The 21468-nt window shown below is 44.8% G+C and overlaps 1 protein-coding gene across 3 annotated transcripts in view; it reads left to right on the top strand.

Annotated features, from left to right (window-relative positions):
* KCNA6 (potassium voltage-gated channel subfamily A member 6) overlaps window positions 1-19133 on the top strand; it is a 41491-nt gene extending 22358 nt beyond the window's left edge. For 2 of the 3 annotated variants that reach the window (XM_055281025.2, XM_055281026.2), the window contains exon 2: window positions 18767-19133. The gene's annotated coding sequence lies outside the window, so the exon portion shown is untranslated. Of the gene's footprint in view, window positions 1-7692; window positions 7792-18766 lie in introns of those variants that run through there. The other variant, XM_063639810.1, reaches the window with a different exon arrangement.
* Window positions 19134-21468: the final 2335 nt, after the last annotated feature.

Here is a 21468-nt window from a genome sequence, read left to right as displayed (position 1 = left end):
TCTGAAAATAATCTCTTATGAGAGCTTCCATTCAGCTCAGACTTTGAAGAAATGATAGTTGTTACGTACTATACACGGAGAGAGCACAGGTCTCAGTATCAGACTGATCTTGGCTCAAACCCTGGCTCTCCTAGTCACTAGTGTTGAGATCTTGGGCACATTTCTCATATACCTTGTGTTCCTCCAGTATAAAATGGGGATCACTTTGGTCTCCTCACAGAAACATGGTGAGGGTGTTCTATTGAGTAGAAGATATGCTTAGCAAATACTCATTGCTAAATAAAACAAGGCTTCCTGGTCAAAATGAGTAATACCTCTGTCCCTCCTAGTGCTCTGATTCTGAAGCTGGTGTAGTTGTGGAATTATTTAGTGCCCTCATGTTTGTGGTTGGTACCAGAGAACAGGGGCCTTTCTTTTGCTTTTCTTCAGACTCCGAGAGCCTGGGTGTCATCATTCAGCCCATGACCATCGCTTGTGGGCTTGGGAAAACTCAGAGAGAGAGAGCAATGTGAGACTCTGGCAATGTGAAAAAACAAGTATCTCTCTATTACTTTTTTTCTAGCCTTGTGAAGTTGGTTCGGCCTACAACCCAGCATTGATTAAAGGCCTGCTCTGTGACCCCACCCCAGTGGCAGTGCACCCACTGGGTAAGATTAAAGTGAGAGGTGCAGGGACACACAGGTAGAAGGAGATCCTTCAGGCCTGGTCACATCTGAGTTTATGGGGCAGTGACCTGATACTCCTGAGATGATATGCTTTTTGATACTCTTTTGAGGGTGGCTGCAGAGGACACTGGCTTGTACCTCTGGCCCCTCTGTTCACCTCATAAAATGAACATTTGCAGGCCTGCATTGAGACACTGTTTTGTCCTTGTTATGTGCTTCATGCCCTAAGTCACCACATCTGAATTCAATTCCTAGTCACTCACCTGTCTCCAGAACAAATCCCTACGGAATATCCATCTTTCTAGACCCAGAGAGGGTCCTGCCTCTCTCAACCTTCCCTCTGTCCTCATCACTCTAAACCCTAAATCTCCTTCAAAGACCACCTAGCTCATATCCAGCTTTCTTCATGAAGTCTTCATGTGGACTGGACCACTCCTTTTGCACTCAGCAGAGGTTACCTTGTGTTGCTGTACATTTTTAGACTGTAAGAGTCCTTTCTAGAGATACATGTGCCACCAAACCCTCACCTCAGGGGGTCAACAACCTAGTTGAAAATATGTCTTAAGTACAGTTGGGATGCCATTTTCTTGAAGGCAGGGCCCTGTCTCATCTTTTTTATTCCTCAGAGCACAGTAACAGGGAACTACAGGCTACATATAACAGTGGCATTAAAAAAAGAGAACTTTTTTTAATCTCATATGAAATGGAGTCTTGAGGAAGGACAGCTTCAGGATTGGTAATGCATCAGTTAACTATTGCTATGTAGCTAACCAATTCAAAACTGAAGAGTTTGAAACACCACCATTACTTTATAGCTCCCAATTCAAGCAGATCAGCAATTTTGGCTGGGCTCAGCTGGACAGCTCTTCTGGTCTCACCTATGCTTCCTCATGCATCTGTGGTCATCTCTAGGTTGATCAGGTGGTGCTGCTGGGGGTTGTGTGGCTGTTGGCCATGGAGTCTCAGTATCCTGCCCATGTTGCTCCCATGTCTCTAGCAGGGCAGCCTGGAGTATCCCTCTTGAGACGAGATTTGGAGTTGGTGCAGTCACTTCTGCTGCAATGCTGTTGACTAAGACTCAGTGATGAGGAAATAGACACTGCCTCTTGATGGGAGGAGCTTCAAGATCACATTGCCAAGGGCAGGTGGAGCATTGGAAGCATTTTTTGTAGTGGGTCTGCCATAGCCAATGATGTTAGGGCTTGAAGAAGTCTGTTCTTAAGACTTGCTTGGCTTTTTGCCTCATGCTCACAGATGGCAGCAGCAGTTCCAAGCATCATGTCCTCACACAACAGTGTGTGAAGGCAGGAAGGTTGAGCCTAAGGATGAGGAAAACTTCCTCAGCTGTCTCCTATGAGCCTTTCCTTAGGCTGTGGTTAGGGCAGGCCTGTCCTAACCAGAATAGACCAACGGCTAGGGTTACCACAATTAACTTAGAGTCATCCCTAGGCTGGGAGGGACTTGTCGTTTTCTTCTTCTTTCTTCTTCTTCTTCTCCTTCTCCTTCTTCTTCTCCTTCTCCTTCTTCTTCCTTCTTTCTTCTTTCTTCTTTTTCTTCTTCTTTCTTCTTCTTCTTCCTCTTCCTCTTCTCTTTCTCCTTCTTTTTCTTCTTCTTCTTCTTTTCCTTCTCCTTCTTCGTCTTCTTCTTTTTAAAATTATTATTATTATTATTATTTTTATTTTTATTTTTATTTTTTTTAGATAGGGTCTTGCTCTGTCTGTCACCCAGGCTGGAGTGCAGTGGCATGATCATGACTCTCTGTAGCCTTGATGTCTCAGGCCCAAGTGATCCTCTCACCTCGGTCTCCTGAATAGCTGGGACTACAGGCACACCGACCATGTCCGGCTAATAAATTTTTATTTTTATTTTTTGTAGAGACAGGGTCTTGCAATGTTTCCCAGGTTGGTCTGAAACTCCTGGGCTCAAGCAATCCTCCCACCTTGGCCTCTCAAAGTGCTGAGATTACAGGTGTGAGCCACCATGCCCAGCCAGCCTGTCTTCTTTGAAGTGTTGGCTTCCAGAAACTTGAACAAAATTGGGGTTCTGAGAGCACAAAGGCAGTAGTGGGGGGTGACAGCTGGGTTGGGAACCGGTAGGATATGGAAGAAGAAACTTACGTGGTGTCTTGTACCCACTTATTTTTTTAAATAGACATTTATATTAAGCCTATAGGTCTGAGGCACTAGAGAATTAAAGGTGAGCAAAACTTTAATCTTCTAAGAAGGTCACATCTAGATGGCAGATACGAGTAAACAGCTGACTGTAGTACAGCGGTGGTAAGTGGTAGAAGCGGGGGCTTGGGGATTTAGGGCAGACTTTCAGGGCTTACATGAGGGCCCAGATCCTGCCCTGCTGTTCATGCCTTATCACCAGTGGGTTCTGACAGTAAAGACCAATGCAGGCAGCAAGGCACCACTTTATTAGTATCCAAAGCAGGACCCAGTTACCTGCAATTCAGGGCTCTCCAGTAAAAGACTGAGTTGAAACCCACAACTGGGACTACAGGCCAAAGTGGGGTCTCCTTCTCTCATCTACCTTGGAGCCAAAATCTGTGACAAGCTCTTTTAGAGGTGACTTTCAGGAGGGTGAGAGAATAAGACCCAAAAGTGGTTCTAAGCCCTCTTACCCAGCTGATTTCATGGAGTGAGAATCATACGGACAGAAAAGAAAGGTGCTTGGTCTGACCCAAGGGGCCAGGGACTGAAAAGCAAGCTGGTTATGAGGACTGACTTAAGGCACAATAACTCCATTAACTAGTAAAATGTTAGCCTAACCAATGTATTGGGTTCAACTATTGAGATTAGGAATTTAGCATTCTTGGAGTCTATATAGGAGGGAAGCTAATAAATGCAAAATGTAACTGAGTACTCCCATTTTTCTAAGAAAAAGATTTTTTTTTAAATTTTTATTTATTTATTTTTTTTTTTTTTTGAGACAGAGTCTCGCTCTGTCACCCAGGCTGGAGTGCAGTGGCACGATCTCAGCTCACTGAAGCTCCGCCTCCCGGGTTCACGCCATTCTCCTGCCTCAGCCTCCTGAGTAGCTGGGACTACAGGCACCCGCCACCACGCCCGGCTAATTTTTTGTATTTTTAGTAGAGATGGGGTTTCACCGTGTTAGCCAGGATGGTCTTGATCTCCTGACCTCTTGATCCATCTGCCTTGGCCTCCCAAAATGCTGGGATTACAGGCATGAGCCACCACACCGGGCCAAGAATGAATTTTTTTTAAATTACTTTTTTCTTTCCTTTTTTTTTCCATTTCCCCCAGTTCCCACTTCCTACATAGCCCTTTATAAATGTAATTCTAACCTTTACCTTCCCTTCAGCAGACACTCCCTACAGGGCAATTTCATCTAACTATGCACTTAGAAGTTCCAGAGTGGAACTCTCCCACCATGAGACTTCCTCATGGGACAACAGTCAATCTCCAACCCAAAGTTGCTTGTTATGAAACTCTCGCCCACCTGGAGAGTTTTGGCTACCTTTAACAACCTAGTTCTGCCTGCAAAGACATCAACTCAGCTGCCTGATAGATAAGGCACCAAGGCCAATATGTGTACCCGACCTGCTGGCTTCCTCTCCTGCACATCATTCATGCTAGGCCCCCTTTAAAAAGAACCTTCTTTCTGTTCCAAAAGCAAAGTGGTGCCCTTAAGGCAGGAAGCCTGTACTTCTTCCCCTAAGGTAGCTATGGAATAAAAAGTCACTTTTTTTTTTTTTGGACGGAGTTTTGCTCCTGTTGCCCAGGCTGGAGTGCAATGGCACAACCTTGGCTCACTGCAACCTCCACCTCCTTGGTTCAAGTGATTCTCCTGCCTCAGCCTCCCAAGTAGCTGGGATTATAGGCACCTGCCACCATGCTTGGCTATTTTTTTTTTTTTTTTTGTATTTTTAGTAGAGACGGGCTTTCACCATGTTGGCCAGGCTGGTCATGATTAACTCTGACCTCAGGTGATCCACCTGCCTTGGCCTCCCAAAGTGCTGGGATTACAGGCACAAGCCAGCACGCCTGGCCAAAAGTCACTGTCTTTATACCAGACCTCACTCTTGTTAATCAGACTCTGCCAGCAGCGAGTAGATCAGGTGGACTCTGTAGTAAGTGATACTGGGGAGGCAGGTAATGGGTGGTCTGGGTAAGTGAGGAAGAGCAACAAATTCTTCCTTGGCACTGGAGGGGGTCAGGGAGGGTTTCCCAGGGGAATTAACACTTCAGCAGGGCCTTGGAAGATGACTTGGAATTTTCATTGTTGAAAATAAAATTCTTAATAAAAGAAATGGCTTGAACAAAAGCATGGGGCTCAAGAATGGGATGCTGTGTTCAAGGACCTAGGAGCTTGGGATATATGCAGTGAGAGAAAGGGTGCAGGAAAGGCTAGAAAAATAAGTTGGACTCAAGATTGTGAAGAGTCATGAAGCTGCTTAGAAGTGGGATTCATTCTGAAGGCCATGGGAGCAAGCAGGAGTTTTAGATCAAAGTGACATACTCAAGTCACATTTAGGAATGATGCCTCTGGCTGAAGCAAGATGGGAGTGGGACAGACTAGCATTGAGGGCACCCAGTGGGAGTGGTGTCTGATATAGCCAGTTGCAGGGAGACATGCCCAGGCGGCTCACCCAGGAGAAATATTTTATCATTGACATTGCTTATAATTGCTAACTGTGATATTGTGGAATATATATTTGATCTTCATCCTGTTTCCTGGCAGAGGGATCTCCAAAGTGATGTCTTTTTGTATGTCAATGAGTTTACTGGTGGCTGGCAGCCCCTGGATAGCTTCAGGACAGTGGCTGGTCACTGAAAATACCAAGGCAGGATTATAGGGCTGGAACTTTCAATCCTGTCCCCGACAAGGGGTGAGGGGCTGAAGGTCAAGGCAATCATCAATGGCCAGTGGTTAAATCAATCATGCCTATGTAATGAAGCCTCCATGAAAACTCCAAAAAGGACTGGTTTCAAAGAGCTTCTGGATAGCTGAACACATTGAGGTTCCTAGAAGGTGGCACACCCCGAGAGGGCATAGAAGCTCTGTGCCCCTTCTCCATACCTTGCATCTCTTCATCACTATCCTTTGTAATAAACCCATAAATGTAAGTAAGTTTCCTGAGTTCTGTGAGCCACTCTAGCAAATTAAGCAAACCCAAGGAGGGGGTCATGGCAACTCCAGTGTATAAAACCAGTCCCTCAGAAGCACAGGCAAAACAATCTGAGGCTTGTGACTGGCACTGGAAGTTGGGGGCAGTCTTGTGGGGCTGAGCCCTCAACCTGTGGGATCTGATGCTGTCTCCAGGTAGACAGCATCAGAATGGAACTGGAGGACACTGGCTGGTGTCTGCTGCAATTGCTTGCATGTTGGTGGGGAGGAATCGCCAGAGATTTGATCACAGAAATCTGTGCTGATTGTTGTGGTGTGAGAGCAGAGGAAGAAGTTCATGTTTTTTCTACTCACAGACACATATAGAAATAAAAAGCAATCAACTTGTGGCCAGTATTACTGTTTTAATGTCGTCTGTGGACAATGCAACCCTTTATTGCCTGTGTGGGTACAGACTGCTCTCCACGCACTCCTCATTGCTCCCCCTTTGGGAGGCTTTTATGGAAACCCAAGCAGAAGAGGCTACAGTCACTTACTGAGCATTTGCTGGGAGTGCATGGATAGACTGCCTGAGTGTGGGCTCTGCAGCTCACAGGCGGTTTGAAGAGAGGCTTTGTATTTGGGTGCTGCTGCGCTAGGCTGCAGAGACCGCTCTCCAAGTGTTCCACTCTGACAGAGTAGAAAATAAGCACACTCACTAAGAGGGCATAAGGTGGGGAGGGATGGGGTGGTTATCATCATCTGACTGTCCTTGGCTGCAGGGTCTCATAAGTTCCACCTCCTGTGGCCATGGCCACAGTGGCATCCCCTTGACCCTCTCCCGGAGCCTAAGAATCCCTTCCTCAGACTGCTTGGAGGGGGTGGTAAGGAACAGTGTCTCTTTTGTTCTTGGGATGTCCTCCATAAAAATTTCAGAGCTGCCTGGGAATCAAGTTGAGTGGAGATGTTTGACGAATAGGTTTATTCAGAAGCAAACCTAAAGCTTTGCCTGCAGCGTCTGTGGCTCCTGGCTTGTCTAGGAGCCCTGCTCCCTGCCTTTGATACTGGGAGGTGGTAGCATGGCACCTTACACACACTGGGGGCTACCAGTGAATTTACAGGGTGATACTATTTGCAGAGCAGTGACTGAAGACAGCTGCCTTTCTTGACCTCTTATTGCGTTTCAAGTGTAGCCTACATGAAATGGGATATGATGGTCCAGTTTACTCAGTCGCCTCTGAAAAATGAGAAACTTTGTTATGTCTATTCGCTGTTTACCTGCTGCCTGATTTTAAACAGAGCACATAACCTATCTGCCATAACTAAATACCATACACTTGCAGGCTTCAATAACAGAGACTTATTTTTTAACTGCTGTGGTGGCTAGAAATCCATCATCAAGATGTCGGCAAGTTGGTTCCTGGTGAGGGCTCTCTTCCTGGCTTGCAGATGGCTGCCTTCTCACTGAGGGTGCACATGGCCTTTCCTCTGTGCACAGAGTGAGAAAGAGCTCCAGCGTCTGTCCCTTTTTTATGAGGTCACCAATCCCATGGGACTAGGGCCCCACCCTTATGACCTCATGTAACCTTAACTACTTCCTTAGAGGTCCATCTTCAAATACAGGCATCCTGAGGTGTAGGGCTTCAGCATGTGAGTTTTGGGGAAACACAAACATTGGTCCATAATACATGTCCTTAAAGATATTCTCCTGCTCTGATTGCTTTCAAAGGCTCTCAGGAGTTCAGGCATAATATGCATAAAAAAGCAGGCAAACTCTCCTTATGCATAGAATAATAAAGTTTGTACATTGAACTCAAAAGCTTAAGGAAGACTTGGTTTAAAGATTTATAATCTTAATAAATTGAATGTAGTTGACCTGTAAACAACATAGATTTAAACTACATGAGCCCACTTACGCATGGATTTTCTTCTGCTTCTGCCACCCCTGGAACAGCAAGACCGACCCTTCCTCTTCCTCCTTCTCCTCAGCCTACTCCGTGTGAAGACAATGAGGATGAAGACCTTACGATGATACACTTCCACTTAATAACCAGTAACTATATTTTCTCTTCCTTATTATTTTCCTAACATTTTCTTTTCTCTAGCTTACTTTATTGTAAGAATATGCTACATAATACATATGACATACAAAATATGTGTTAAATGACTTTTTATGTCATCAGCAAGGCTTCCGGTCGACAGTAGGTTATTAGCAGTTAAGTTTTGGGAGAGTCAAAAGTTATATGCAAATTTTCAACTGCTCAGGGGTCGGCACCCCTAATCCCAAGTTGTTCAAAGTCAACCGTATTTATTTATCAAAGCAATGTATTTTCTAAATAACTATTCAGGAAACAAAAGCCACCTTTTGGTGGAAACATAAAAAGTGCCCATTGACATGTATGTATACATGCGTAGAAAAAAGACTGGAAGTATGTTAATAATAATAGTCATAGCTAGCAGTTACAGAACACTGTGCCTTATATCAACATGATCTTAAATCCTCCCATTGTGGAGTAGCTTCAATTATAGTTCCCATTTATCAGAGGCCACCGAGCAACTGGCCTAAGACCAAGTCTGTGTGGCTCCAAAGGCAAAGTGCTTCTTTTCTGGGTAGAAGGGACATTCACAATTTTTTGTTTCTTTTTTATAGTTTTCTGAAGTCAGTGAATTATTTATAATGACTGTGTACTTTTTCTTTTGGAAGAGAAAAAGCTTCCATCATGAAGAGTTACAATGGATGGCTATGGTAAGAGGCAAACAGGGAAAAGAAATCATAAGCTCTGTATGAAAGGGTTTATGTCACTCCTGAATATTCTAGTTGGAGAAAGAAGCAGTTGATTTGGGCATAAAATGGTATTTTGTTTGCATTTCATTGATGATTATGATATATATATATATATCCTCTTAAAGATAAAGTGACGCTTCAGAGTGTCTGGACTATTTTCCTGTAAGTAACAACCCCATTAAAAAGTGGGCAAAAGACCTGAACAGACACTTTTCCAAAGAAGGCATGCACGTGATCAATAAGCATATGAAAAAAGCTCAATATCACTCATCATTAGAGAAATGGAAATCAAACCCACAATGAGATACCATCTCACACCAGCCAGAGTGGCTATTACGAAAAAGCATAAACTGTAGCCCTAACTCGTTGCATGCCACTTCTTTACCTCCCGGGAATGAATGCACAGGGCTCTGGTGACAAATCTGAGGGAAGTAGAAAATTTTACCAAGCTCAAGGTTTTAAGGGATGACATGTTCCACATCGATCACAGAAATGGCAGAATGCTTGGGAAACATCTGTTGAGCCTAACTCCCATGAGACTGAGATGGTCAGTGGTACACACTGGGTCAGCAAGAAGGATGGTTCAGATTCTGGTCCCAGAATTCCCTGCTGATGTGGCATAGCCCAAGCTCTGGGGAGTGGAGCCCATTTAGGGATGTGTCCCCCAATAGCTAGCTGTTGCCGGAGACTGATTGGAGGCAGAGGATAGGGTGTTTTTAAAGTGCACACAAGGAAGATTCTCAATTGTGTTATATTGTGAACATAAAAATTTAGGACGCCCCGTGTTGATTGCAGCTTGTGTCTGAGGGGACCCTATTTAAGGAAGACAACCTGATAGTCTTACTCCTTAGAAGGAACTTTAAAGAATATTTGGTTGATCTTATAATCCTGATGAGCAGGAAGAAAAAGGATGAATTTAAACTCATTTTACTCTCGCAAAGGGTGACATCAATATTGGATTATCAGGCAGTACCTAATTGCACAAGGAGTATAAACAAGTGGTGCTCAACATTCCATGTTCAAATTTAGAATCCCCCAATGCCCCCATCTTGTGCTGAATTTGGAAACGTGTGCGTTAGCTGACAGATGAGCAATGTTATGGTGGCCCCATCAGCCAGCCAGTATCAGCATCTTTTCTGTATAATAATCTGGCAATTTATTAAGATTATAAAATAAATAATAAAGATTAATAAGATTGATTTAATCTTATTTTTGGCATTTTTTGTCCTTATTTTATAAAACTGAGAAGAAAATAGAGACATCTACAGCACAAAGCATAGGTGTTAAAACTTAATAGACTTGAGGCAAGATGAAAATCATTAGATTTGCCTAAAGCGCCCTATCAGATGATCAGTGGAATTCAGCTAATTGAATATGTATTGAAGTGCAGAGGAAGGTAACGTATTTAAAGAGGAAGGTGAAGTGCTGGAAATGTACCGTCGATGATTATGTCTAAAAGGTGAACTGTGAAGGAGGGTTCTGTACCATGTTAGCTTGCCGGCAGAGAAACTCATACAACACATGATCTTTTGCACACTTTCTGTCAGTCAGTTTCCATTTCCAGACATTTAAATTTTATATCTAAAAATGGGGACTGGTAATATAGAGAGGAGAGAGGGAAGCAGGGCATTCAAAGAAAAAACATGTGATCTCCAAGTTGTAGAATTTTAGGGTAGAGATGAGACAGATGAATAAAATGTTATTTAAACCAAAGCAATACATACTGGTTATTGCCATAGTAAAGAATAGTGTTTCACACCAATTTTTCAGCATATAGATATTCAGGTCTTCCTGTCTTCTAGGCACTGGGGATATAGTGATAAATGAAACAAAAGATTTCTTCCTTTTATGGAGCTTATGTGTGTGTGTGTGTGTGTGTGTGTGTGTGTGTGTGTGTATGTGTGTGTGTGTATGTGTGCTGATGAGGAGGAGGAGTGGAAGGAGATGTTAATCCATTAAGCCCAAATGTAAAATTGCATCTGTGCACATGTTACTAGGAACTGATACCCACAAAACTGCTATGAAAGTCCAAATTAGGGACATTTAACTCAATGACATTTTAGCTGATATTTGAATGACTAGCAGGAGTTAAATAGTCAAAGGAGGTAGAAACCACATTGCAGGGAGAGGGGACAGTATATCCAAGGCCCCATGATTAGAGAAACATGGTAAGTATAAGCACGGTGAGCTTGGAGCTAGGTCCACAGCTTAAAGAGTTTTATCTTCAGCCTTGGAGCCATGGGATGAATGCCTTAGTGGGTTTCAAGTGGTGGGGTGGTGAAAAGGTTTGTTAGTTCTCACACTGCTATAAAGAGCTACCTGAGACTTGGTAACTTATGAAGAAAAGAGGTTTAATAGACTCACAGTTCCACAGGCTATACAGGAAACATGACTGGAGAGGCTTCAGGAAACTTACAGTCATGGTGGAAGGGTGAATGAGAAGGAACCATGTCTTCACGTGGTGGCAGGAGAGAGAGCAAAAGGGGAAGTGCTGCACACTTTCAAACAATCAGATCTCATGAGAACTCACTCACTATCATGAGAACAGCAAGGGGGAAATCCACCCCCATGATCCAATCACCTCCCACCAGGTCCCGCCCCCAACATTGGGGATTACAATTCAACAGGAGATTTGAGTAGGGACACAGCCTAACCATATCAGATGGGGTAATATGATCGGATTTGTGAGTGAAAGTATCAGTCTGGCCACAGGGTAATGGACTGGAGGGACTGGATGGATGCAGGTGGACCAATTATAAAACTTATGTCCATCGCCAGGTGAAAGGTGGGACTAGGGCAGTGGTGATGGAGATGGAAAGAAGTGAATGGGGCTGAGAGCTTTGGGAAGGTGAAAGCTTCGGTACTTGGGAGTCAATTGGAGGTGGTGGGATAGATAATTCAATAGTCACTTCATTTTGGTATTAGAATGAAATATGATTTGGGTGGAGGGCAAAACAATGATCATGTTTTTAAAAATTCTTTACTTTTTATTAAAATAATACATGTACACAGTTTGAAAAATGAAACAATAGTTATATTAGGCCATTCTCACATTGCTATAAGGAAATACCTGAGAGTGGATAATTTATAAGAAAAGAGGTTTAACTGGCTCACGGTTCTGTAGGTTGTATGTACAGGAAGCGTGGAGGCATCTGCTTCTGGGGAAGCTTCAGTGAGCTTTTACTCATGGTAGAAGTCAAAGTGGGAGCAGGCAATTCACAGGGCGAAACCAGAAGCAAGAGAGCAAGGTGCGCAGTGCCACATACTTTTAAACAACCAGATATCATGAGAACTCACTCGCTATCTCAAGGACAGCACCAAGGACATGGTGCTAAACCATTCATGAGAACTCCACCCCCATTCCCCAGTCACCTCCCACCAGAACCTACCTCTAATATTGGAGATTACATTTGACATAAGGTTTGGGTGGAGACACAGATTCAAAACCATATCAATAGTATAAGGCTTCCAAGGAGAAACAGCTTGCCTATGTCTCTCTCTTCCTTACCATGAAGCCAATCCATAGGGGGACCACTTTCAATTATTTTAAGTTCATTTTCTGGGATTGACCTCTATTTTTTCCCAGTAAATGCAGATGTTGCTATTTCTTGATTTACTTTTTCATTTTCTAAAGCACCTACTATGTGCCAGTCACTCTGTTCTAACCATGGATGCATCAGCAAACAAATTATGGATACATGTAGCAAACAGAATTCCGTGTCCTCATGGTGCTTTCCTTCCAGTAGGGAGAATAAACAAATATTTAAATGAAATATTACTATAACCGTCTCATTATAATGAGGTGGTGCCCTTTATAGAGGTGATTATAAATAATATGGAGAAAAGTAAACAACAGCAGAGGTAATGTAGGGAATGTCAGGGAAGAAGTACAGTGTTAAAAAACGGAGTGGGAGAAGGGGGTGACCTTACTGAGAAGATGGCATCTGAGCACAGAACCTGTAGGATGGGAGGACTGGACCCTGTGGATATTAGGGGAAGGGCATGCTAAGCAAAGGAAACAGCATGTGCAAAGGCCCTGAGGTGGGAGGATGTGGGGTAACTGAGGAACAGAACAGCAAAGGGGCCTTTACTGCTGGAGGAAAGTGAATGAGGAGGAGAGTAATTTGGGTGGGGTAAGCCAGGGCGACACAGATTGCACAGGGCCTTTGGGCTACCATAAGGACTGTGACTCTGCGTGATGGGCATTACCTCTTGCCTTTGTACATGAAGCCGTATGTCGTCTACCACTTTCTCTGCCTCCCCCATAATTTTTTCGTTAAATCAGTGTTCAGTGTATCTGTCATTATCACTATCAAAGACTATTTTCTGCATTGCCAAGCAGTATATTATAATGTTCATTTAATCTTTTGTAAACATTTTGTTAATAATTGCCTCATTTTCTTCACCTGCTTAATTTTCAGTGTTCCTGTTTATAATTCTTTCCAGATTTGCCAACGGAGTTGGAAAAAAACCCTCTAAACATGGTTTTCCATGGGGTCAGATGCATCAGGCTCTGAGCCATTTGGTTCCTTTCCCCTTGCAGCCTTCCATTCCGGAGGCTTCCCTCCCCCACTGTGTTGCCTGCTTGCCCTCTGCCCTGTACAGCTGGTGTCCTGGGAATTCTTTTCCTTCCCTTCTACATTGGGTCTTCGTTTTCCTGGACTATATGTTTCTTCTTTCTTGGTTTATTTCTTCTCTGGATGGGACAAACCCTTCAGTAGGGTAAGAAAGGGTAAATAGAAAGTACAGTTTTGAGCTTTCATGCCTAAAAATGCCTTTATCCGGTTCTCAAACTTTGTTCTCAAACTTTATTAATTACTGGATGGATGGTAAATTCCAGAATGGGTATCGTGGTTTCTTAGAATTTTGAAAGCGTTGCTCTGCTGCTTCCTAACTTCCACCCTTGCTGCAAGAAGTCAACGCTTTTCTGATTTCTTTGTACATGCACTTCTCTCCTTCTGCAGGTTGTTAAGCTTTTCTCTTTCTGGATACTCTGCAATCATGGTTACGGGCATTGTTGTGGATGTGTTGGACATCAGGCATAGGGTTCCTAGAACAAACAGAGGACACCTGTTAAATTTGAATTTTAGATAAACTAGGAGTAATTTGTGCAATGTTTGGGACGTACTTGTACTAAAAGATTTAAATGTAAAATTTAAATGTACCTGGTGTCCTTTTTTGTTTGTTTTTGCTAAATCTGGCAACCTCAGAACTCGGCTCTTAGTCTAGAGACTCGGTTTGGGGCCATTTTCATGTGTCATTTCTTTTCTTTTAAATTAAAATATTAGTCTAAGTGTAAAAAGGTAAAATATTTCAATAAGGCTTATAACAACAGTAACAATCCCCTGCCCTACACTTCCTAATCCCTATCTTGCATCCTTCAGAAGCAATTTCTTGGAACTCTTTAGCTGTTTCTTCTACATTTGTCACTGGATTTCTTAGTACAGGTTGCAGATCCTTTATCTCACATACCTGCACCAGACGTGTTTCAAATTTTAGAGTTTTTTTTTTATTTTGGAATATTTGCATATACATAATGAGGTATCTTGGGGATGGTACCCAAGTCTAAACCAAAATTCACTTATGTTTCATATACACTTTGTACACATAGTCTGAAGGTAATTTTTAAATAACTCTGTGCATGAAACAAAGTTAGCGTACATCGAACCACCAGAAGGCAGAGGTGTCACTATTTCACGTTGGTGCTCAACAAGTTTCAGACTTTGGAGCATTTTGGATTTTGGATTTTGGGATTAGGGATGCCAGACCTGTAACATACTTACATTGCTTTTTAATTTTTACTTTTTAAGTCTTAGGAAATTTGACTTCCAACTATGGAAGATAAGGATTTAGCTTTCTTGCACTACCCACCGTTAACTCTCCACAATATAGACACACACCCATCTCAACCCACTGTAATATAAATGACATATTTATTAGTTCAGTGTTCATCCTACTTCATTATGATGGTGTCAGTAGTATTCCTCCTCGAGCCACATAATGTGCAGGGTTGTAATTCTGTTTCCTTTCTCGCACTACTTTTTGCTTTCTTCTGGAGTCGCTGAACATCTTCTTTTTCCTTGTTTAGTTTTCTATATACCTATCACTGATACCCAAATGGAGAGTGGGGTTCAGTAAACTTCCCACCAGAAACGTAAATCTCCTCCTACATGCAAATGCACCAGGCTCTCTCTCACCTTCATCTTGACTTCTGGGGCCACTCTGTCTCTCTGCTCCGGGATGGTCTAGGCCCGTTGCTTCACCACAGTCCTGGAACACCTCTTTTTTTTTTTTTTTTTCTGTGACGGAGTCTCACTCTGTTGCCCAGGCTGGAGTGCTGTGGTGCTATCTCAGCTCACTGCAAGCTCTGCCTCCCGGGTTCACGCCATTCTCCTGCCTCAGGCTCCCGAGTAGCTGGGACTACAGGCGCCCGCCGCCACGCCTAGCCTTTTTTTTTTTTTTTTTTTGTATTTTTAGTGGCGTTTCACCGTGTTAGCCAGGATGGTCTCGATCTCCTAACCTCGTGATCCATCCACCTCGGCCTCTCAAAGTGCTGGGATGACAGACGTGAGCCACCGCGCCCGGCCGGAGCACCTCTTTACTATTGCCCACAGATTTCCTTCGGCCTCTCTGCTGCAAGTAGTTGCTTTGATGAGGATAGCATTTGAGATTGAAAACCACCCTCATTGTCTTCTAGTTTCTAATGATGCTTTTGGTAAAATGTGATATCCTAATTTCTACATTTCATGATGCTTTACCTTGATGTGGGTCTATCTTTATCCATTTTCTTGAGTGTTCATTGGGCACTACGGGGTCTGGAAATGCATGTTTTCAATTCTTGAACATTTAAAAAACGATTTCTTTAATAATGTTCTTTCATTCTTTTTGCCTGTTCTCTTTTTCTGTAACTCTGGATCCCCTGGGCTGGTTCTCAAATTTCCTTATTTTTTCTCTATTCTTTTCCATTCTACTTTCTGGGAGAGGTCCTCAACTTTCGTTTCTAGCTCTTCTGTTGAAGTTTTGATTTTGGCTGTCATATTTTTCATTTCCAAAGAATTATTTTCTTCTTCTAGGGTGGGTCCTTTTTTAATAGCAGCCTGTTCTTGTTTCATGGATAAAATAGTCCATCTTATTTATCTGAGGATTTTTAATATATCTGAAGTTTTTTTCTTGCTTCTGGAATTTTCTGTTTCCTCTGAGTTTCTGTCTTTGGTTTTGACCTTTCAGAGGCTTTCCTGAGATGTCTGTAATTTGATGATCTCTGTTCACTTCATGAGTGAAGTACTAAGAAGCTTACTGGAATCTCTGTGTCTTTGGAGCTTGTGGAGTGGTGAGCTTACTGCAGAGTGATGAAGCTGGGATCAGGCTGTCTCACTGGCAGCCTCCAGTGTCTACAGGCCTTTTTTTCTTGGAATCCTTTGGTTTTTCCAGGAAAATATTCTCCAACTGCCTGTTTGATATTACCTTGGGAGCAGAGCAGGGGAAGTTTCGGCCAACTGTCTCACCGTTCAGCATGTGGACTTTCCCCTCACACTTAACTCCTTGCTTTCAGTACGGTTCCTCCAGGGCCTCACATGGTGCCAGCTTTCCTTGAGTCTAGGCCTTTCTGGTCTAGTTTCTCCAGAATAAATTTTACATCTTTTGACAAGGTGGTGGGATGAGTAGGTGCTTGGCTTTGTGAGGTTGCAAAGGAGACCTGAAAAGGCGTGTCTACCTGCAACCAGTTTTTAGCTCTGCCCCTCAACCCTGCCTCTGTTCACCTGACACTCTCACCTCCTGAGCCTTTAGAGGTTCCTGGGGGCAAATCAGGTTGTATCTCATTGGTCTCAGCAGGGACTCAGGCTTTAAATCTTGCCCCCTCCCAAGTAAAATGCTATTTCTCCAGGGGCTTTCCATCACCTGCAAATTGGCTTTAAATATTTTTATCCACTATTCTGATTTATTTGTCTGTGTAATTTACCTCCTCTCTCCTCTGTAAAATTTTCTTACACTGTTATTTTCGTAGGGTTTCAGGAGGGAGAAAAAAAAAAAAATCCAACTTTTTTTTTTTTTTTTTCGTTTTGTTTTGAGACGGAGTTTTGCTCTTGTTGCCCAGGCTGGAGTGCAGTGGCGCAATCCCGGCTCACCGCAACCTCTGCCGTCCGGGTTCAAGCGATTCTCCTGACTCAGCCTCCCGAGTAGCTGAGATTACAGGCATGCGCCACCATGCCCGGCTAATTTTGTATTTTTAGTAGAGACAGGGTTTCTCCATGTTGGTCGAGCTGATCCCAACTTTTTAATCAGCCATTTTAAACTCTAGATCACATGGACTTCCCCAGTGATGTATTCTTTGGGCTCACATAAAAAGTATGATGCATTCAGTGGCTCACGCCTGTAATCCCAGCACTTTGGGAGGCTGAGGCGGGCGGATCACGAGGTCAGGAGATCGAGATCGAGATCATCCTGCCCAACACGGTGAAACCCCGTCTCTACTAAAAATACAAAAATTAACCGGGCATGGTGGCACGCGCCTGTAATCCCAGCTACTCGAGAGGCTGAGGCAGGAGAATCGTTTGAACCCTGGGAGTCTGAGGTTGCAGTGAGCCAAGATCGCCACTGCACCCAGCCTGGCGACAGAAGGAGACCCCGTCTCAAAAAAAATAAATAAATAAATAAAAATAAAAAAAATAATAATAAATTACAGTGCATTCCCTAAGAACATACTGTAGGTGGAGCCATAGAACAGTCCAGGGAGAAAGCTTGTGATGTTTAATTTACATCCATAGCAGGAGAATTTGAGTCTAATGACCCTTAGCATTTGGAACTTGTGTTCAGGCACCTGACACAACTCCACATTTATGAACGCAGAAGTGCTTGTACAGTCTTTTCCTTAATCACATGTGTGTGGGAAGAGCAATGAGTTTTCTGTTCATTTCCCTTTGAAACAACCAAAGAAAACTTTGACCATTTGCTAAGGTGTTACCTTTCACCTGATGGCCACTGGACTTTCACACAGAGATTTTTGCTCTTTTTTTTTTTTTTTCTCACCACTTTCCAAGAGCTACTGTACCCTCACGAAGCCAGTAGGAAGCCCCTGGCAATGACCTTGTGAGTCTGACGCCAGAGAGTCAGTGACAGTCACCAGGCAAACTGCTGTCCTGAACACCAGGCTTTACAGTTAAATTTGTGCTCGAGTAAGATTACAAGTTACTCCATGTTATGGACCTTAGGGCTTGCTCCCAAATGATTTAAATCACAAATATGAAGTCTTTTCCTTCTGCAGAAGTCTACTGCATGGGCACAATCATGATAGCAACTGGAGTTTATGGAAACCTCATTTACCTTTTCCAAAGCGGTTTCACAAACACCTTGTTATTGCTGCTTCCATTTCACGTGCAGAAACAGCAATGACAATGATTGCTCGCTTGTTTGGCTACGCGGGCTTGCCCTTGGAGTGCTTTGTGATAGTCACAGAGACACATGCATTGCGTCAGAGATGACAAGCAAGGAGTTTAACTTTGCCCAGGCCACGGTAGAGGCGGATGTTAAACACAGGACTTTGGGCAGCACATCTCACAGGCTTTGCAATAGAGTGTGGGCCAGATGGTAAAGGCAGCAGAGAGATCAGTCATGCAGGGGACAGCCAAAGGGGCTCTCGGAGGTGTGGGTTCAGCCGGGCCTAGAGGGACTGGATTCAGCATTGTGGAAAGGAGACTCGAGAACATTCCAGCAGGGTAGGGGTGGGGTAAGGAGGAGCCAGGTGGTGGCAGGAACTCTTTCAGGAGAGAGGAACGCGCCTGACGCTGGTGCAGGCTGAGGGTCCGAGACGGGACCTTTCGACCATGTGGACGGTGGGAGGTGTCAGGGAGCAGCGAGAGCAGCTGGATAGATCAGATGAGACTGTGCCTTCTGGGGCCTGGAAGTCAGGCACACGGCGTGGACTTGACTCTAGAGGGACTCAGGGGCCATTAAAGGTGGAGTGTTAATGACAGCAGTATTAAGGACAACACGGGCAGAAATGGCTTCAGGTTATACAAGCTCATAGTCACTGATTAGTTGCTGGAGTTCACTGGGTGGCAGTGGGAGGTACAGTTTGAACAGACCAGAGCACCTAAGGATGGGGACCCGGTAGGAGATCACTAGGCAAATGCCAGCGGGGTGAGGAAGGACACTGGTGTGTCCAGGTTTCTCAGTCCCATCCCTCATGCGACACACCCTCATATCGCTAACTACACGTCCTTTTGTTCTGGTTCCTCCCTGGCAGGAAAATTGCTGGCAGGTGGTGCAAGCAAGGACATCTACGCATAGAATTCTGACAGCAGCTGGACCCTCAACTTCTTCAGAAGATGAGACCCCCTGCCTGGGCGATCTGGCCTGACACCCCTCTGGAGACCCCCCACAAGCAGCAACCAAGCCAGAAAAAGCTGAGACCAGACCTGCTGTCCCTAAAGATGGGGCCCAGAATGTCGGGGTGAAGCTGTAGGAACAGGGTGAAAGCTGGTGGTGTGGGCGAAGAGACCAGCTGTGGGGTGGTCAGGGGATTCCGGGAGGTGCATGGTTATGTTGCAGACCCCCCCAGGACAAGGGTGGCTGTGGAAGAATGGCAAATAAACAGATGGCAAAGTCTCGAAGGCTGTGCATGATGCCGTGAGAAAACATCGACGGCCAAGTTAGGCAGACAAGCCAAGTGGTCTCCACAAGAGTAGGCAGGGATCTGAAATTCAGAGCACCTGCAGCTTTCTGGGTATCCTCACTACTCAGGAGGATGTGATGGCTACACATAGATCACCAGGAAGAGGGCTTGATCACCCTCTGCCATGACCCGGCCCACAGACGGGGGACATTCTGCAAGAAAGTAAGATGCGTAACCCATGACGTAAGAGTTATCTGCCTCTGATAGACACGTGACTGGGCAAATATCAAGGGCAGAGTTATTTTTGTATGTGGATTCTCCAGAGGCCAGATGATGCTGTGTGCGGGGTCTCCCAGGTACAGTAAGGATGTTCTTTCTAGTCACCCGCATGGTTCTTATAACTGACAGCCCTTCTCTCTTGGCCTGTCCTCAGTGGAAGGGGGTAACATTACTTCTCAACAATCAAACAAGCCCTGTCCTGTTCCAGGATCTGGTGGGGGACATTCCCACTGCTAGTCACTCATTCAGGTATCTTTTCCTCTTCCTGACAAAATGAAGGATCAGGATGATTTTCTTGCGTGGAATTTTCTTTCCTAGTGAGGTGTTGCTGGGGCTCCAGGTTGCTTTAATGCCCACACCCTCCCAGATTGTCCTGAGTGCTGGGGCTTCATGACCGTGCTGCAGAATTCTGGACAGCAGGGACCGTAGCTTTCGCCATGTGTCTAGCAGAGCACCTGATACAGAATTGTCACTCATACCATGTGTGGTGAATGAATGAGTGAGGAAATAAATGAAAGAAGTGTTGGATCTGGTTAATACATACAGTTAAAACACTTACATACAAATAATCCGGGGCCCACACATTGTTTACTACAAGTGAAGGTGGCTGTCAAACATCCCTGAAACACACACACACACAAATATGTACACACCCCTTTTCTCTGCCAGGCTTCTCTAAATAAACCCAGTAACTCTACTACATGAACTCCACCCAATTTCCAACTACATAAACCCAACAATTCTGACATCTCCTACGAGGGTCTGTTTCCCAAACCGTGTCTAACATTGATTTGTTCATCATTCAGCCAGCGTTCATTGAGTGCCTACTATGTACTGAGCACTTTTCTAGGTGAATGAAATGAATAAAAGCAATGAGAGCCCATACCCCTACGAAGGCTGGGTTCTGGCTGGGGAGAGGGGCACACAATACAATAAATAACTAAAATATGTTGTCTGCTAGTGAGTATGGGCAACAGAGGACAATCGAGCAAGCGGGCTGGAGAATACAGCAGGAGTGTGTGTGTATGTGATCGTGCACATGTGTGCATGTGTGTGTGTCAGGGTGGGGGGCAGACAGCAGCTTAAAGCAGGGGAGACAAGGAAAGTATGACTTACAAGGTAATGTTTGCTTAAAGAGCAGAATGGGGCCAAAGGGAGCCAGGTAGATGTGCGGTGCGGGGGAGGGTTAGAAATTAGAAACACTCTCGGAGGAGGAGCAAGTGCAAAGGCCCTGAGGTGGGTGTGTGGCTGGCGTGTTCCAGGAACGGCAAGGAGGGCACTGTGGCATGCGGGGGGCAGTGAGCCAGCAGGAGAGCAGGAGGTGGGGCCAGGGACCGTTGAGTGGTGGAGAGTGGGGCCATCAGCCGGGGCCTTGTAGGTCTTTGCTTGTACTCCGAGTTGCAGGGGAAGCCATTCCTCCAGGGTTTTGAGCAGAGATGGGATATGACCGGACGTAAATTGTAACAGAATTACTAGTTAGGAGGCTGTTTGAATAATCCAGCAGAGAGCTGAGGATGGTTTGGACTAGGCTGTCACAATGAGATGCGGACAGATCTGGGTCATTTTGCAGGGTGTGCCAACAGGAGGAACTGGATGTGGAGTGGGTGTGAGAGAAAGTGAAGGCCAGGAGGACTCTAAGGTGGTGAACTTGAGTGGTGGGTGGAAGAAGCGAAAGGCAGCTGAGCCAGCAACTGGGCCCTGGAGGCTGGACTCCCATCCCTGGCTGCTGCTTGGGGCTGGTTGCCACCCCTCCGAGAAGCTCCCAGAGGCTGGCCTGCGGGGCCACCCTAGCCGGTGAAGCAGGCTCTGATGCCGGCCGACTGTCCTCCATGTTTCAGAGCAGGTCTAGCAGGGCCTGACTCCATGTCCCAGCCTCCACCTTTCTCTCGAGGAAGCCAGTGGGAGGAAGCACTGTCATTGCCCTCCCTGCCTGTCTTCCTGACCGCGTGTCGGGGTGGGAGGCATCTGAGCGTCTGTGATTCATTCTTAGTCTCTCACCTTTCCTGCCCTTCACACACCCAGCCCCCCAATTTTATTCACTACCTTCTTCACAT

Source organism: Symphalangus syndactylus, chromosome 5 (genome assembly GCF_028878055.3).
Source record: "Symphalangus syndactylus isolate Jambi chromosome 5, NHGRI_mSymSyn1-v2.1_pri, whole genome shotgun sequence".
NCBI classification, from domain to species: Eukaryota; Metazoa; Chordata; class Mammalia; order Primates; family Hylobatidae; genus Symphalangus; species Symphalangus syndactylus.
This window is presented reverse-complemented; position numbering and strand designations above follow the sequence as displayed.